Genomic DNA, 15,561 nt, shown 5'->3' with positions numbered 1-15,561 from the left:
CATTTTCTTCCAAATGTCGATTGCACAAGTCAAATAGGCTACTGGCCAACTAATCTTTGAAATACCTTTCGCCAAGTTAGCACTGTTGCTAGATGTTAGTAAGGAGCACTTGTCAGTTGAGAGAGATTTTTGGACTATTTCTTTCCCAATGCTTTGGTTGATGTCAGTTGATCCATTCAGTTTCCATTTGTTGTTGAGACTTCGAAGCGATTGGTGAAACTGGATAGCTAGGTTGACCATTTCAGAGGGATTGGAAGTCAACCATATTGCTATTGATCTGGACCCACTTGCAGTCGAGCCAAGGTGACGGTTCCTTCACTGAAGAAGATTAATGAACCAGATGCTTGTATTTTTTCACCAATTCACCATTGTTTCACTGCACTCACACAATATTCATTCCAGATTTGGTTTTCTCGAATTAGAATTTCACATTCTGCTGTGTCAATATTTGAGCCCAGGTCCCCAAAACGTTCTGTAAGTTTCTGGATTCGTCACATATTGAAAGTAATACAAGGCTATTGTCTCTTGAAATACGTGAAACACTGAGAATTATTGAGGAATACCTGAATTTAAAAGGTCCATTTTTAGAATCGTTCTTCAATCTCCATTCCCTTAGATCCAAACACCATGGAAATTGGGAACGACATTAAAAATTCCACTTGGGAACCGGAGGAAAGTTCATCATTAAACCGAGCAGTGACTACAGAAGCAGGTAAGAGCCAGAGCTGAATCGCTGAAAAGAATTATTCACGGAGCAGGAATAAATGCACACAGCTTAATGTGCCAGGGGACATGTGCCTGAGGCGGGATAGAGATGATAGAAAGAGAGAAGACCTTTTTTTTGATCAAGGCGAGTAATGCAGCTGCATTAGAAAATGAAATAACTGACGGGCCATGTAGTGATGAAGGGAGTAATGACGTTTTTTGAGGTGATACTAGAGGCCCTCAAATAGTCAATGGGAATTATAGGGAAAATATGAAGGAACACTAGGGAGACATAGAGGAGACTGGGACTTGCACAGACTGGGACTTGCACAGCGTTAAGCGTTTCGATGAGTTGGAATGTTTTAAGTGCGTTCAGACAAGTGTCCACATACAGGTTATGGAGGGTACAAGTCGAGAAGGGGCAAATACCGCAAATAGACTTGCGAAGTAGGGCAGAGCAGGTGACACAGGTGACAGTGGTGAAGCACTTCTGAACCAGTGACAATACTTCTACTAATTTTAATATAGTTATCCGGAGGGACAAATTTGGTCCCCAGATTCAAGTTCCAATTTGGGGCAAGATGGAAATTGAATTGATTAGACAGGAGTTTTTAGAAGTTGATTGGAGTGGTTTGCTGCAGGGAAAGGGACCCCACCATGTGGGAATGCTTTTAAAAGTCAGATAGCCAGAATCTAGGGTCTGTATGTTTCTTTGAGAATGAAGGGCAAATTTGGCAGAAAAAGATACTGAGGCTATGAACAGAAAAAAAAAAGAAAGAGGCATAGCTCAGTTACCAGCAGTTGGGTTTAACGGAATCCCTGGATATATGCAGAAGATACAGTTTACTGAGGACTGAAAACGGAAAGGTGCAAACAGAGTACGAAATATTTTTAACTGAGAGGTATAAGGAGAAAACAAAGGAATACTTTTTAAAAATATATATATATATATAAGGAAAATATATATTAAAACAAAACAGAGAGAATTGGACTGTTCAAAGACCGTAGAAGACATCTCATTGTGCAAGCACAGGAAATGCACGGGATACTCAATGAATGCTTCTCCTCTGTGCTTAAAGTGGAGAAAGACATGAAGCCTTGCGAACTTGGGAAGTTAATGATCATGTCTTGGTGACAATCAAAGTAGATTTGATATTGGATGCTTTATAATGTGTGAAGGTGGATAAACCTCCTGGTCCTGTTCAGAGATAAAGAAAAACACTGAAAGAGGCTAGAAGATACATTGTGGGAACCCTGACTGATGTTTCAACATAATAACTAGCCAGTGGAGAGGTTCCAGAAGACTGGAGGGTGGCAAATATTGTACCCTTATTCAAGAACAGATGCACTGGAAAAACCCAGGAACTATAGACCAGCAAGCCTGACATCTGTAGAAATTAAGTTACTTGAGAAGATTCTGATATGCAATGTATATATGCATTTCGAAAGACAGAGTTTGATTAGGAGTAGTCTGCAAAACTTTGTCAGCATGGGAAATCATGTTGGGCAAAATAGATTTTTTTTGTCGAAGAGACCAGTAAGGTTGATGAGGCCACAGTGGACGTAGTCATTATGGATTTCAGTAAGGCCTTTGATTAATATCCACATGTTAAGTTACTCTGGAAGATAAGATCGCATGGAATCCACTAGGATCTGGCAAAATATATATAATATTGGCTTTATGGTGAAAAGCAGAGAGTAAGAGTCGAAGGATGTTTATTGGAGTGGAGGCCTGTGACAAACGGACTGCCTCAGGCGTCGGCGCTGGGCCCTTTGTTTGTTTATTGTTTATATCAATGATTTGGATGAGAATCTGCAAGGCAGTTTTATGAAATTTGTAGATGCAAATAAATAGGCCGTTTCGTGGAAATTAAGGAAGTTTATTGGAAATGGCAGCTGGAACTCGATCAGCTGTGGAAAGGCACTGAGAAACCCATCTGAACCAGAATGGTACCAATATCCTGAAAGTGGGGGAGTGGTTTGGTAGGGCTGTTGGGGTGGATTTCAACTAATACAGCAGGGAGATGGGAACCAAAGTTGAAGTTCGAGTATAGAAAAGGTTGAGAGTAGGGAGGTCCGAAATCACGTTTCAGGGATGAAAGGTGGCACCAGCAAGCAAGAGGGTGGTTTGAAGGGTGGTTACTTCAACACCAGGAGCACCCAGAATAAGGTGGGTGATCTTGCAGCATGGGTTGGTACCTGGGACTTCGATGTTGTGGCCATTTTGGAGACATGGAGAGAGCAGGGAGAGGAATGGTTGTTGCAGGTGCCAGGATGAGATGTTTCAGTAAGAACAGAGAAGATGGTTAAAGAGGGGGAGGTGTGGCATTCTTGGTCAAGGATCGTATTAATGTTGCAGAAAGGATGTTTAGTGGCTTGTCAACTGAGGTAGTATGGGCCGAGATCAGAAACAGGAAAGGAGAGGTCACCATGTTGGGAGTTTTATTGAAGCCTCCGAATAGTTCCAGAGATGTAGAGGAAAGGATAGCAAAGATGATTCTCGATAGGAGTGAGTGAGACTGGGTAGTTGTCATGAGGGACTTCAACTTTCCAAATATTGATTGGGAACACTTTAATACGAGTACGATAGATGGGTCAGTGTTTGTCCAGTGTGTGCAGGAGAGCTTCCTGACACATTATGTAGACAGGCTAACATGTGGCGAAACCACATTTAATTTGGTGCTGGGTAATGAGCCCGGCCAGGTGTTAGATTTGGAGTTAGATGATCACTTTGATGATAGCGATCACAATTCTGTTACGTTGACTTTAGTAATAGAAAGGGATAGGGGTATACCACTGGGCAAGAGTCACAGCTGGGGAAAGGTAATTACGATGCGATTAGGCAAGATTCAGGAAGCATAGGATGGGGAAGGATACAGCAGGGAATGGGCACGTTAGAAATATGGAACTTATTCAAGGAAAAGCTCCTTTGTGTCCTGGATAAGTATGTACCTGTCAGGCAGGGAGGAAGCAGTTGAGCGTGGGCAATGTGGTTTACACAGGAAGTGGAATCTTTCGTCAAGAGGAAGAAGAAGGCTAATGTTAGGATGAGATGTGCAGGCTCAGTTAGGGCGATTGAGCGTTGCAAGGTAGCCAGGAAAGACCTAAAGAGAGAACTCAGAAGAGCCAGGAGGAGACATGAGAATTTGTTGGTTGATAGGATAGAAACCCTCAGGCTTTCTGTAGGTATTTAAGGAATAAAAGAATGACGAGAGTAAGATTAGGGCCAAGAGGAGTGGGAAGTTGTGTGTGGCGTCAGAGGAGACAGGGGAAGCAATAAATGAATACTTTTCTAGAGTGTACACTCTAGAAAACAACAATGTTGTCAAGGAGAATACTGAGATACAGGCTACTAGATTAGGTATGATTGAGGTTTACAAGGAAGAGGTATTAGAACTACTTTGCTGTCTGCCAACACATTTCTGTGACCCTGAACTCCTATCCCTGTCCTTCCTACTCTCATCTTCCCGTAAATTGCAATTACTCCTCAAGGTCCTGATCCACCTGCTGAGCTGGTTTACACCCACCCGAATAGCACCAGTAAATTTCCCACCAGGATATTCGTACCTCTCTGGTTCAAGTGAAGAATGTCCTGTATGTACAAGTCCCACATTCCCGTAAATGGGCCCCAATTATCCAAGAACCTGAAACCCTCCCCCCTGTACCATCCTTGCAGCCACGTGTTCAGTTGATATCTCTCAGTATTACATGCCTCGCTATCACGTGGCATGGACAACAAATCACAGATAACAACTCTGTTTGTTCTAGCTCTCAGCTTCCACCCTATCTCCCTGCAATCCTGTACTACATCCCTATCCTTCTTTCTACCTATGTCGTTGGTAACATGGACAACGACTTGAGGTTGGTCATTCTCTCCCTTCAGGACCCCAAAGATCTTTCACGACCCGAACAGTGCGATCGTCAGTACGACTGCCAAGGCTCTGTCCGTGTTTGATATTGTATTCCCTAACAAACTGTTTTACAGTTAAAACTTTCACAACACCAGGTTATAGTTAAACAGGTTTAATTGGAAGCACTAGCTTTCGAATCACTGCTCCTTCATCAGGTGATTGTGGAGTACATGATTGTAAGAGACAGAATTTCTGGAAGAAGTTTACAGTGTAAAGTACTGAATCTATGCATTGAAAAATACCCTGATTATTTGTTAAGTCTCTCATCTGTTAGAATGACCATGTTGGTTTCACTTCTATCATTTGTAAATCACGAAACTTTTGTTTAAAAGTTGCATTCTCAAGTGAACTTGAACAATTGTTGTCAGCCCAGATAATGTATTGGGTATTAACACCTCTGTGTGCTGCTCTCTGTGCCATAATGTTGAAACTGATTCTAATCTAAAAAATGAACTGTCGGAATCCTTTATGGATTCATGCAATGGAACTCTGCAAGTACAAATTCACCCAACAAAATTAGATGTTTCTGCACGCATTTTTGTGTGAGTGTGTGAGTGAGGGTGAGGTACTGAGTGTCATGGAGAGAGAATGTTTGTGTTAGTGTAAAGGGATCTTCGTGTTTGAGAGGGTGCATGTGTGAGTGTGGGAGTGTGTGTGTCTCTAGCAATGTATGTATGCGCATCGGAGTGCCTCAGTGCGTGTGTGTACGTGTGTGTGTGTACGAGTGCCAGGGTGTGTGCGCGTTGGTGTGTTTGTAGAAAGGACTGTCTGTGCGTATATGTATATAATATATCTACACAAGTGCATATGTATATGTATAAAAAATACATTCACAAGTATCGATTTCTATGTATAGTGCAATGAAGTCACCTGTAGTGTGACATGAACGCTTTTAAGGCTATCCCTATTGGGAGAGAACTTCGCTATCAGCCTCTGCTCGGCCACTTTTCGCTGCTGCCAGTCCCAAAGTCGGTCTTGGAGAATGGTCACCGAAAGATCCAAGGTTGAATGTCGCAGACCGCTGAAGTGTTCTCCAACTGGGAGGGAACACCCCACTCTATTGATTGTTGTGTGGTGTCCATTCATCCGTTGTTTTAGCCTCTGCTTGGTTTCCCCAACGTACCATTTCTCAGGGCATCCTTGCCTGCAGCGTTTGATATAGACAACATTGGCTGAGTCGCATGAGTATCTGCCACGTACACGGTAGGAGGTGTCCCCATACGAAAAGTTGGTATCCATGTACACACTATGACACATCTTGCCGCGTCTACCATGACAGGGTTGTATGGAGTTGTCTTGAAAGCCAGGCAGTTTGGTGAAAGCAATGACCTGTTTCAAGTTTGGAGTTTGTTTAAGGGCGAGCAGTGGAGGTGTGGGGATGATCTTAGCGAGGTGCTCATCCTCATTGATAATGTGTTGAACGCTGCGAACGAAATGGATTAGGTTTTCCGCTCCCTAACCCTAACCCTATTGCATCTCCTAATCATATTTTACAGTTTTCATCCTTGACACCTTCGATGCTTATCAAATGCTTCTTTCAACATATAGCAGCACTAACTCATCTTGTGTGGGTGGCTCGTACGTGACGATCATCAGAGGTTTCCTTAATCACGTTTATTCCGAGTCATGCGATGGAATGGGACTGGAGTCCACGCTGAGGACTTTCAGGCCAACTCCCTGTCCGATTGTAAACTGCTGTGCTGCCACCTCTTCTGGGACTATCCAGCCGGCAGGACAGGACATAACTAGGATGGCAATAGTGGTGCCTTGTCATTTTTTTCCAAATGTCGATTGCACAAGTAAAATAGGCAACTAGCGAACTAATCTTTGAAATACCTTTCGCCAAGTTAGCACTGTTGCTAGATGTTAGTAAGGAGGACTTGTCAGTTGAGAGAGATTTTTGGACCATTTCTTTCCCAATGCTTTGGTTGATGACAGTTGATCCATTCAGTTTCCATTTGTTGTTGAGACTTCGAAGCGATTGGTGAAACTGGATTGCTAGCTTGGCCATTTCAGAGGGATTGGAAGTCAACCACATTGCTATTGATCTGGACCCACTTGCAGTCGAGCCAAGGTGACGGTTCCTTCACTGAAGGAGATTAATTAACCAGATGCTTGTATTTTTTCACCAATTCACCATGGTTTCACTGCACTCACACATTATTCATTCCAGATTTGGTTTTCTCGAATTAGAATTTCACATTCTGCTGTGTCAATATTTGAGCCCAGGTCCCCAAAACGTTCTGTAAGTTTCTGGATTCGTCAAATATTGAAAGTAATACTAGGCTATTGTCTCTTGAAATACGTGAAACACTGAGAATTATTGAGGAATATCTGAATTTAAAAGTTGCATTTTTAGAATCGTTCTTCAATCTCCATTCCCTCAGATCCAAGCACCACGGAAATTGGGAACGACATTAAAAATTCCACTTGGGAACCGGAGGAAAGTTCATCATTAAACCGAGCAGTGACTACAGAAGCAGGTAATATCCAGAGCTGAATCGCTGAAAAGAATTATTCACGGAGCAGGCATTAATGCACACAGCTTAATGTTCCAGGGGACATGTGCCTGAGGCGGGACAGAGATGATAGAAAGAGAGAAGACGTTTTTTTTGATCAAGGCGAGTAATGCAGCTGCATTAGAAAATGAAATAACTGACGGGCCATGTAGTGATGAAGAGAATAATGACTTTTTTGAGGTTATACTATAGGCCCTCAAATAGTCAATGGGAATTATAGGGAAAATATGAAGGAACACTAGGGAGACATAGAGGAGACTGGGACTTGCACAGACTGGGACTTGCACAGCGTTAAGCGTTTCGATGAGTTGGAATGTTTTAAGTGCGTTCAGACAAGTGTCCACATGCAGTTTATGGAGGGTACAAGTCGAGAAGGGGCAAATACCGAAATAGACTTGCGAAGTAGGGCAGAGCAGGTGACACAGGTGACAGTGGTGAAGCACTTCTGAACCAGTGACCATACTTCTACTAATTTTAATATAGTTATCCGGAAGGACAAATTTGGTCCCCAGATTCAAGTTCCAATTTGGGGCAAGATGGAAATTGAAATGATTAGACAAGAGTTTGTAGACGTTGATTGGAGTGGTTTGCTGCAGGGAAAGGAACCCCAACATGTGGGAATGCTTTTAAAAGTCGGATAGCCAGAATCTAGGGTCTGTATGTTTCATTGAGAATGAAGGGCAAATTTGGCAGTAAAAGATACTGAGACTTTGACCAGAAAAAAGAAAGAAAGAGGCATTGCTCAGTTACCAGCAGTTGGGTTTAACGGAATCCCTGGATATATGCAGAAGATACAGTTTACTGAGGACTGAAAATGGAAAGGTGCAAACAGAGTACGAAATATTTGTAACTGAGAGGATTAAGGAGAAAACAAAGAAATACTTTTTTTAAAAAAAAAATATATATATATATATTAAAACAAAACAGAGAGAATTGGACTTTTCAAAGACCGTAGAAGACATCTCTTTGTGCAACCACAGGAAATGCACGGGATACTCAATGAATGCTTCTCCTCTGTGTTTAAAGTGGAGAAAGACATGAAGCCTTGAGAACTTGGGAAGTTAATGATCATGTCTTGGTGACAATCAAAGTAGATTTGATATTGGATGCTTTAGAATGTGTGAAGGTGGATAAACCTCCTGGTCCTGTTCAGAGATAAAGAAAAACACTGAAAGAGGCTAGAAGATACATTGTGGGAGCCCCGACTGATGTTTTAACATAAAAGCTAGCCAGAGGAGAGGTTCCAGACGAGTGGAGGGTGGCAAATATTGTACCCTTATTCAAGAACAGATGCAATGGAAAAACCCAGGAACTATAGACCAGCAAGCCTGACATCTGTAGAAATTAAGTTACTTGAGAAGATTCTGATATGCAATGTATATATGCATTTCGAAAGACAGAGTTTGATTAGGAGTAGTCTGCAAAACTTTGTCAGCATGGGAAATCATGTTGGGCAAAATAGATTTTTTTTGTCGAAGAGACCAGTAAGGTTGATGAGGCCACAGTGGACGTAGTCATTATGGATTTCAGTAAGGCCTTTGATTAATATCCACATGTTAAGTTACTCTGGAAGATAAGATCGCATGGAATCCACTGGGATCTGGCAAAATATATATAATATTGGCTTTATGGTGAAAAGCAGAGAGTAAGAGTCGAAGGATGTTTATTGGAGTGGAGGCCTGTGACAAACGGACTGCCTCAGGCGTCGGCGCTGGGCCCTTTGTTTGTTTATTGTTTATATCAATGATTTGGATGAGAATCTGCAAGGCAGTTTTATGAAATTTGTAGATGCAAATAAATAGGCAGTTTCGTGGAAATTAAGGATGTTTATTGGAAATGGCAGCTGGAACTCGATCAGCTGTGGAAAGGCACTGAGAAACCCATCTGAACCAGAATGGAACCAATATCCTGAGGGTGGGGGAGGGGTTTGGTAAGGCTGTTGAGGTGGATTTCAACTAATACAGCAGGGAGATGGGAACCAAAGTTGAAGTTCGAGTATAGAAAAGGTTGAGAGTAGGGAGGTCCGAAATCACGTTTCAGGGATGAAAGGTGGCACCAGCAAGCAAGAGGGTGGTTTGAAGGGTGGTTACTTCAACACCAGGAGCACCCAGAATAAGGTGGGTGATCTTGCAGCATGGGTTGGTACCTGGGACTTCGATGTTGTGGCCATTTTGGAGACATGGAGGGAGCAGGGAGAGGAATGGTTGTTGCAGGTTCTAGGTTGAGATGTTTAAGTAAGAACAGAGAAGATGGTTAAAGAGGGGAAGGTGTGGCATTCTTGGTCAAGGATCGTATTAATGTTGCAGAAAGGATGTTTAGTGGCTTGTCAACTGAGGTAGTATGGGCCGAGATCAGAAACAGGAAAGGAGAGGTCACCATGTTGGGAGTTTTCTGCAAGCCTCCGATTAGTTCCAGAGATGTAGAGGAAAGGATAGCAAAGATGATTCTCGATAGGAGTGAGAGAGAAAGAGTAGTTGTCATGAGGAACTTCAACTTTCCAAATATTGACTGGGAACACGTTAATACGAGTACGATAGATGGGTCAGTGTTTGTCCAGTGTGTGCAGGAGATCTTCCTAACATATTATGTAGACAGGCTAACATTTGGCGAAACCACATTAGATTTGGTGCTGGGTAAGGAGACCGGCGAGGTGTTAGATTTGGAGTGTGGTGAGCACTTTGATGATAGCGATCACAATTCTGTTACGTTGACTTTAGTGATAGAAAGGGATAGGTGTATACCACTGGGCAAGAGTCACAGCTGGGGAAAGGTAATTACGATGCGATTAGGCAAGATTCAGGAAGCATAGGATGGGGAAGGATACAGCAGGGAATGGGCACGTTAGAAATATGGAGCTTATTCAAGGAAAAGCTCCTTTGTGTCCTAGAAAAGTATGTACCTGTCAGGCAGGGAGGAAGCTGTTGAGCGTGGGCAATGTGGTTTACAAAGTAAGTGGAATCTCTCGTCAAGAGGAAGAAGAAGGCTAATGTGAGGATGAGATGTGCAGGCTCAGTTCGTGCGATTGAGCGTTGCAAGGTATCCAGGAAAGGCCTAAAGAGAGAACTCAGCAGAGCCAGGAGGAGACATGAGAATTTGTTGGTTGATAGGACAGAAACCCACAGACTTTCTGAAGGTATTTAAAGAATAAAAGAATGACGAGAGTAAGATTAGGGCCAATAGTAGTGGGAAGTTGTGTGTGGCGTCAGATGAGACAGGGGAAGCAATAAATGAATACTTTTGTACAGTATACACTCTAGAAAACAACAATGTTGTCAAGGAGAATACTGAGATACAGGCTACTAGATTAGGTATGATTGAGGTTTACAAGCAAGAGGTATTAGAACTACTTTGCTGTCTGGCAACACATTTCTGTGACCCTGAACTCCTATACCTGTAACTTCCTACTGTCATCCTCCCGTACATTGCAATTACACTTCAAAGTTCCCATCCACATGCTGAGCTGGTTTACACCCACCCGAATAGCGCCACTTAATTTCCTACCAGGATATTATTACCTCTCTGGTTCAAGTGAAGACTGTCCTGTTTTAGAAGTCCCACCTTCGCCAAAATGGGCCTCAATTATCCAAGAAACTGACACCCTCTCCCCGTACCATTCTTGCAGTCACGTGTTCAGTTGATATCTCTCAGTGTTACTTGCCTCGCTATCACGTGGCATGGACAACAAATCACAGATAACAACTCTGTTTGTTCTAGCTCTCAGCTTCTACCCAATCTCGCTGAAATCCTGCCCTACATCCCTATCCCTGTTTCTACCTATGTCGTTGGTACCTACATGGACAACGACTTGAGGTTGGTCATTCTCTCCCTTCAGGATCCCAAAGATCTTTCAGGACCCGAACAGTACGATCGTCAGTACGACTGCCAAGGCTCTGTCCGTGTTTGATATTGTATTCCCTAACAAACTATTTTACAGTTAAATCTTTCACAACACCAGGTTATAATCAAACAAGTTTAATTGGAAGCACTAGCTTTCGAATCACTGCTCCTTCATCAGGTGATTGTGGAGTATATGTTTGTAAGAGACAGAATTTCTGGAAGTAGTTTACAGTGTAAAGTACTGAATCTATACATTGAAAAATACCCTGATTATTTGTTAAGTCTCTCATCTGTTAGAATGACCATGTTGGTTTCACTTCTTGCATTTGTAAATCACAAAACTCTTGTTTAAAAGTTGCATTCTCAAGTGAACTTGAACAATTGTTGTTAACCCAGATAATGTATTGGGTATTAACACCTCTGTGTGCTGCTCTCTGTGCAATAATGTTGAAACTGATTCTTATCAAAAAAATGAACTGACAGAATCCTTCATGGATTCATGCAATGTAACTCTGCAAGTACAAATTCACCCTACAAATTGGATGTTTCTGCACGCATGTTTGTGTGAGTGTGTGAGTGAGGGTGAGGTACTGAGTGTCATGGAGAGGGAATGTTTGTGTGAGTGTAAAGGGATCTTAGTCTTCGAGAGGGTGCATGTGTGAGTGTGGGAGTGTGTGTGTCTCTAGCAATGTATGTATGCGCATCGGAGTGCCTCAGTGCGTGTGTGTATGTGTGTGTGTGTACGAGTGCCTGGGTGTTTGCGCGTTGGTGTGTTTGTAGAAAGGACTGTCTGTGTGTATATGTATATAATATATATACACAAGTGCATATGTATATGTATAAAAAATATATTCACAAGTATCGATTTCTATGTATAGTGCAATGAAGTCACCTGTAGTGTGACATGAACGCATTTAAAGCTATCTCTATGGGGAGCGAACTTAGCTGTCAGCCTCTGCTCGGCCACTTTTCGCTGCTGCCAGTCCCAAAGTCGGTCTTGGAGAATGGTCACCGAAAGATCCAAGGTTGAATGTCCCAGACCGCTGAAGTGTTCTCCAACTGGGAGGGAACACCCCACTCTCTTGATTGTTGTGTGGTGTCCATTCATCCGTTGTTTTAGCCTCTGCTTGGTTTCCCCAATGTACCATTTCTCAGGGCATCCTGACCTGCAGCGTTTGAGATAGACAACATTGGCTGTGTCGCATGAGTATCTGCCACGTACACGGTAGGAGGTGTCCCCATGCGAAATGTTGGTATCCATGTCCAAACTATGACACATCTTGTAGCGTCTACCATGACAAGGTTGTTTGGAGTTGTCTTGAAAGCCGGGTGTTTTGGTGAAAGCAATGACCTGATTGAAGTTTGGAGTTTGTTTAAGGGCGAGCAGTGGAGGTGTGGGGATGGTCTAGGCGAGGTGCTCATCCTCATTGATAATGTGTTGTACGCTGCGATGGAAATGGAATAGGTTTTCCCTCCCTAACCCTAACCCGATTGCATCTCCAAATCATATTTTACAGTTTTTATCCTTGACACCTTCGATGCTAATCAAATGTTATTTTCAACATATAGCAGCACTAACTCATCTTGTGTGGGTGGCTCGTCCGTGACGATCATCAGAGGTTTCCTTAATCACGTTTATTCCGAGTCATGCGATGGAATGGGACTGGAGTCCACGCTGAGGACTTTCAGGCCAACTCCCTGTCCGATTGTAAACTGCTGTGCTGCCACCTCTTCTGGGACTATCCAGCCGGCAGGACAGGACATAACTAGGATGCCAATAGTGGTGCCTCGTCATTTTCTTCCAAACGTCGATTGCACAAGTAAAATAGGCTACTGGCCAACAAATCTTTGAAACACCTTTCGCCAAGTTAGCACTGTTGCTAGATGTTAGTAAGGAGGACTTGTCAGTTGAGAGAGATTTTTGGACCATTTCTTTCCCAATGCTTTGGTTGATGTCAGTTGATCAATTAGGTTTCCATTTGTTGTTGAGACTTCGAAGCGATTGGTGAAACTGGATAGCGAGCTTGGCCATTTCAGAGGGTTTGGAAGTCAACCACATTGCTATTGATCTGGACCCACTTGCAGTCGAGCCAAGGTGACGGTTCCTTCACTGAAGGAGATTAATGAACCAGATGCTTGTATTTTTTCACCAATTCACCATGGTTTCACTGCACTCACACATTATTCATTCCAGATTTGGTTTTCTCGAATTAGAATTTCACATTCTGCTGTGTCAATATTTGAGCCCAGGTCCCCAAAACGTTCGGTAAGTTTCTAGATTCATCACATATTGAAAGTAATACTAGGCTATTGTCTCTTGAAATACGTGAAACACTGAGAATTATTGAGGAATATCTGAATTTAAAAGTTCCATTTTTAGAATCGTTCTTCAATCTCCATTCCCTCAGATCCAAGCACCACGGAAATTGGGAACGACATTAAAAATTCCACTTGGGAACCGGAGGAAAGTTCATCATTAAGCCGACCAGTGTCTACAGAAGCAGGTAATAGCCAGAGCAGAATCGCTGAAAAGAATTATTCACGGAGCAGGAATTAATGCACACAGCTTAATGTTCCAGGGGACATGTGCCTTAGGCGGGATAGAGATGATAGAAAGAGAGAAGGGTTTTTTCTTGATCAAGGCGAGTAATGCAGCTGCATTAAAAAATGAAATAACTGACGGGCCATGAAGTGATGAAGGGAATAATGACGTTATTTGAGGTGATACTATAGGCCCTCAAATAGTCAATGGCAATTATAGGGAAAATATGAAGAAACACTCGGGAGACATAGAGGAGACTGGGACTTGCACAGACTGGGACTTGCCCAGCGTTAAGCGTTTAGATGTGTTGGAATGTTTTAAGTGCGTTCAGACAAGTGTCCACATGCAGGTTATGGAGGGTACAAGTCGAGAAGGGGCAAATACCGAAATAGACTTGCGAAGTATGGCAGAGCAGGTGACACAGGTGACAGTGGTGAAGCACTTCTGAACCAGCGACCATACTTCTACTAATTTTAATATAGTTATCCGGAGGGACAAATTTGGTCCGCAGATTCAAGTTCCAATTTGGGGCAAGATGGAAATTGAAAAGATTAGACAGGAGTTTGTAGAAGTTGATTGGAGTAGTTTGCTGCAGGGAAAGGGACCCCAACATGTAGGAATGCTTTTAAAAGTCAGATAGCCAGAATTTAGGCTCTGTACGTTCCTTTGAGAATGAAGGGCAAATTTGGCAGAAATAGATATTGATGCTTTGACCAGAAAAAGAAAGAAAGAGGCATAGCTCAGTTACCAGCAGTTGGGTTTAACGGAATCCCTGGATATATGCAGAAGATACAGTTTACTGAGGACTGAAAACGGAAAGGTGCAAACAGAGTACGAAATACTTGTGATTGAGAGGATTAAGGAGAAAACAAAGAAATTCTTTAAAAAATATATACATATATATATATATATTAAAGGAAAATATATATTAAAACAAAACAGAGAGAATTGGACTGTTCAAAGACCATAGAAGATTTGTGGAACCACAGGAAATGCACGGGATACCCAATGAATGCTTCTCCTCTGTCCTTAAAGTGGAGAAAGACATGAAGCCTTGAGAACTTGGGAAGTTAATGACCATGTCTTGGTGACAATCAAAGTAGATTTGATATTGGATGCTTTAGAATGTGTGAAGGTGGATAAACCTCCTGGTCCTGTTCAGAGATAAAGAAAAACACTGAAAGAGGCTAGAAGATACATTGTGGGAGACCCGACTGATGTTTTAACGTAATAGCTAGCCAGAGGAGAGGTTCTAAAAGACTGGAGGGTGGCAAATATTGTCCCCTTATTCAAGAACAGATGCACTGGAAAAACCCAGGAACTTTCGACCAGCAAGCCTGACATCTGTAGAAATTAAGTTACTTGAGAAGATTCTGAAATGCAATGTGTATATGCATTTCGAAAGACAGAGTTTGATTAGGAGTAGTCTGCAAAACTTTGTCAGCATGGGAAATCATGTTGGGCAAAATATATTTTTATGTCGAAGTGACAAGTAAGGTTGATGAGGCCACAGTGGACGTAGTCATTATGGATTTCAGTAAGGCCTTTGATTAATATCCACATGTTAAGTTACTCTGGAAGATAAGATCGCATGGAATCCACTGGGATCTGGCAAAATATATATAATATTGGCTTTATGGTGAAAAGCAGAGAGTAAGAGTCGAAGGATGTTTATTGGAGTGGAGGCCTGTGACAAATGGACTGCCTCAGGCGTTGGCGCTGGGCCCTTTGCATTTTATTGTTTATATCAATGATTTGGATGAGAATCTGCAAGGCAGTTTTATGAAATTTGTAGATGCAAATAAATAGGCAGTTTCGTGGAAATTAAGGAAGTTTATTGGAAATGGCAGCTGGAACTCGATCAGCTGTGGAAATTCACTGAGAAACCCATCTGAACCAGAATGGTACCAATATCCTGAGGGTGGGGGAGGGGTTTGGTAAGGCTGTTGGGGTGGATTTCAACTAATATAGCAGGGAGATGGGAACCAAAGTTGAAGTTCGAGTATAGAAAAGGTTGAGAGTAGGGAGGTCCGAAATCACGTTTCAG

At 42.4% G+C, this 15,561-nt stretch overlaps 1 long non-coding RNA gene across 1 annotated transcript; it reads left to right on the top strand.

Annotated features, from left to right (window-relative positions):
* Window positions 1-647: 647 nt before the first annotated feature.
* LOC140466520 (uncharacterized) lies at window positions 648-13,436 on the top strand. The gene is made up of 3 exons (XR_011955219.1): window positions 648-712; window positions 7,004-7,099; window positions 13,381-13,436. It is a non-coding gene; the product is annotated as an uncharacterized lncRNA (long non-coding RNA).
* The last annotated feature ends 2,125 nt before the right edge of the window (window positions 13,437-15,561 follow it).

Source organism: Chiloscyllium punctatum, chromosome 43, assembly GCF_047496795.1.
Source record: "Chiloscyllium punctatum isolate Juve2018m chromosome 43, sChiPun1.3, whole genome shotgun sequence".
Lineage (NCBI taxonomy): Eukaryota > Metazoa > Chordata > Chondrichthyes > Orectolobiformes > Hemiscylliidae > Chiloscyllium > Chiloscyllium punctatum.
This window is presented reverse-complemented; position numbering and strand designations above follow the sequence as displayed.